Source organism: Chrysochloris asiatica, unplaced genomic scaffold (genome assembly GCF_000296735.1).
Source record: "Chrysochloris asiatica unplaced genomic scaffold, ChrAsi1.0 scaffold00197, whole genome shotgun sequence".
In the NCBI taxonomy this organism is placed as follows: Eukaryota; Metazoa; Chordata; class Mammalia; order Afrosoricida; family Chrysochloridae; genus Chrysochloris; species Chrysochloris asiatica.
In genome coordinates, this window is record NW_006408715.1 from 3,829,865 (window position 1) to 3,833,793 (window position 3,929).

The window sequence follows — 3,929 nt, forward strand, 5'->3', positions numbered from 1 at the left end:
AACAACAACAAAAAATTTGAATTGCAAGGTCAGTGGTTCAAACTCACCAGCTGCTCCTCAGATACCCTATACAAGGTCGCTATGAGTCAGAACTGACTCGATGGTACTTAACAACAACAACAACAACATGATAAAACTTTTAAATTATTAGCCTAGAGGTTGGCAGTTTGAATCCACCCAGAGGCACATTAGAAGAAAGGCCTTGTGATCTCCTTCTAAGAAATCAGCCACTGAAAACCTTATGGAGCACAGTTCTACTTTAACACATGTGGGCCCACCATAAGCTGAAATTGACTTGATGGCAATGATTGGCTGCTCTATGACAGAGGAAGTGGGTTTTTGTCCTGACTCTCAGCAACTAGTGGTGTGATCTTAGGTATCTACCTCACTTTACATTGCTGAGTTCATTTTCTTCAGTGACTAAGTGAGTCCCTTTCAACCCCAAAATGTTATGCCAAGCTTGCTGTTTAATTCCTGCTCTGATGGTTAAAGTCCCCCCTTTACCTCCCACCCAGTATCTGGGGTACTCACCTGAAGTTTCTAACTCAAGTCATGCTGTTGTTGTTAAGTGCCATTGAGTTGGTTCTGACTCAAAGTGACTCTATATAGGGTTTCTGAGGAGTTGCTGGTGAGTTTGAACCACCAACCTAGCAGTTCAAACAGACCTTGAGGTCAAGTGTACCACACCAGGACTCAATGCATACTGAGATTTTAGTGGCAAGACTTTTAGGAGCAAGAAGAAAATAGGAACTCTAAAGTCCAACTCAGATATCCAACTGGCCCAAAGAAGAGTGGCTAACAGCCAAAGACTAAGGTACTTGATGTTTTAGGTACAGTCCCTGTTTGCACCCAGGCCAAGAGGTCCGATCTGGTGAATAAGAAGAGCATTCTGGTAGCAACTTGTAGTCAGTTGAGATAATATCAGGATTTTTGAGCAGCCCATTGTAATTGAAACAGGCCTCCTTCAGAAGATATTGGGCACAGAGGTCAGGGTCAAGGTTTCAAACAAATTCAAAGAGTGAGTTTGATGGGGAACAGAATACCATGAAGAAACTGAGTAGATAAGTTGGGGAGGAAACTGACATTGAATTTGTATTATGATCCCAGCTCTGTGCCAGGTGACTCAGTGGCATGATCTCAGCGTTTCCCAAAATGTGCTAGGCATATCACTGATGGATGAGGTTGTGCAGTGATTAAGAACCGTTAAGTAAAATGCAGTTAATACAAATGTATGGACAGTACAATGCAGATGTGATAGAATTGACTGAACGTTAAGACACCATGAATGATCTCATTTAATCTTCATAGCAAGCTCCTGGGCATCTTTGACACAGCTCTTTAGCACAGCTGGAATCTGACTCTAGTCTGGTCGCAAGTTCGTTTCATTTGGGCTCTGTCATGACTCCTGGGCAACACCACAGACTGGGACAAACATGTAAATTTAGTGGATGTGTGTTGTTGTCGTTAAGTGCCGTCAATTCGGTTCCAATCTGTAGGGTTTCTGAGGTGCAGCTGGTGAGCTTGAACCACTGACCTTGTGATCAAATGGACCTTCCATTTGATCACATTAACTCTCAGAGCCACACCAGAACTCCTATAGGGTTTCCAAGGAGTGGCTAGTGAGCTTGAACAGTTGACGTTGTTCAAACCAACCTTGTAGTCCAGTACATTAATCCACAGGATGGACCCCATGCACCTCCAGGTTTGGTTCTAACACCTAAAGCTTGGAGATACAGGAGACCCAAACTATGTAAAGCTGGAATGTTCTCAGTCCTTAGCACTTCCTTGGAACTGGGTGCCAGTCAGTGATTACTGTCTACCTCCCTGACTCCATACACTAGTACTTACATGTTCCTGTCTCCCTCACGGACAATGGATTCTGGTCTCTGCTTCTAAGTTCCTGTTATCTGTTGCCTTAATGAGCTTCTTAATGCTGACTGCCTGTCTTCCAAACCCTTCTGTACCTAAAGTCAGCCTCCCTGATAACCTACTTTAGCTTCCTATCTGCCAGAATCCACTAAGCCATCCACCTGCAGGGCAGAGATGGCCTTCCCTATAAACTATTTTGGAAGCTTCCTAGAGAGGCATCTATACTCCTAGCTGGCCTGATGCTTCCATTGCCTGCTGACACCTATTTCAGACACAGCAAACCCAAATGTAATTGTTGCTAAATGTCCTTGAGTCGGTTCCAACTCACAGCAACTCTGTACAAGGTCTCCGAGGAGCATCTGGCGGGTTCAAACTGACCATGTGGTCTAATGCTTATCCTACATTTCCATGAAAATGCTGAAAACCTCCAAATGAACAAGCTTTCTACCCAATAATTTTATCAGTTGGACCTGAGTCTACCTTTTTCTCTGAGGTTAGGAAATTTAGGCCTAGAAGTTGGGGAGTCAGGGTTAGTGTGGTAGAGTTTCCCATCTGGGCTTGTTCGTCTCTCATGGTTTGTTCTGTTTTTCCCTGTGTTTGGATATCAGGGAATACATTCTTCAAATTGCATGTTAATTACCACATTTGTGACTTCCGTAGTATCAGACATTTTCAGGAAATATTACCGTTAAAATTTCCAAATTAATAAAACGGAAGCAAAGTTGATCCAGTGGACATAATTTACTATACTTTTCAGAAGCTTCTGATAAGGACCCTCATAAATGGTTATTAAGGAAAATGAACAACTAGAAGGTAGAAAGCCAAATCCTGTTAATTACATACAGCATCTAAAGACGGTGAACTGAGTGAAAAGATTCACAGTAACCTGGTTGTAGTTTGTTGTGTACCTAAGAGAGTAAAGCTTTAAAAAAAAAAAATTTTTTTTTAAATAGCCTTCCAGTTTCCATCAAGTCTGATTGCCCTTGAAATTGTAGGATCCTGTAGAGAAATAAACAAAATGGGCTCTGTGATTGGCCCCATACAAAAAGGTGAGGCTGCATTTAAAGTGTAGAAGATGCTGGAGGAATTGGAGCCAGATAGGAAAATACACACTTGGTGGAATATGCTCCACTCTGGTTTGTATATCTAACTTATTAGGATTTTTGTTAACACTCTAGATAAAGTCTTTTAGGAAAAGAACATATTTAAAGGGAGAAGATGAACCCAAACGGCTCTGGGGGAGTACCAGGGCTCTTGCCCACTCCACCCCCAAGAGCTGCTGGGCTGGTAACGCCATTGGGAGGAGCAGGGCTGGGGCAAGTTCTCCAGGACGACAAAGGAAAGCCCAAAGTCTGTAGGGTTAACTGCTCACAGCCTGTTTACCCTTGCAGAGCTGTCCTAAACTATGTCTATGCAGGTTCATTGGACAGTCTGCTTTTTCTTGTTGCTAAGTGCCATAGGGTCAGTTATGACTCAGTGACCATAGTGACTCATATGACCATAGTGAATACAGATCAACTGGCAGCTAGTGGAGAGTAAAGGCCAGGGGAGGGAATAAGGCTGGCCTCTTCAGATTGAACTGTGGACTGGACCTCCGGCAGGAGCTCTGTGACCAGACAGCTCACCTGAACTTACTTTCTGGTTTTTCCTTTTTCTTCTTTTTTTGCTCTTGTGAATGGAAATCCTTGGCCTTCATATCTAACAAGAATCATGGATGGGGGAGGAGTTGTTGTTATGTGGAGTCGGTTCCAACTCATAGCGACCCTGTATAGGGTTTCCAAGGCTGTAAATCTTTACGAGAGCAGAAAGCCTCATCTTTCTCCCAAGGAGCAGCTGGTAGTTTTGAACTGCTGGCCATGAGGTTCGCAGCCCGATTCGTAACCACTACACTACCAGAGTAAATGATAAATAAGGACCTGAAAGCAGTATTGAAAGTTGGGCTATTAAACTAAAACAATGTGTTAATATGGCTCTTGTAGAGAAGGGTGATTCTACATAGGATTATTATTGTCAATAATTAAAAGACCTAACATTCATCAATTTATCAAGATCCATATTTG

General features: G+C 42.8%; 1 pseudogene; it reads right to left on the reverse strand.

Moving 5' to 3' along the window:
* LOC102838033 overlaps nt 1-3,565 on the reverse strand; it is a 10,351-nt pseudogene extending 6,786 nt beyond the window's left edge.
* Between the last annotated feature and the right edge of the window lie 364 nt (nt 3,566-3,929).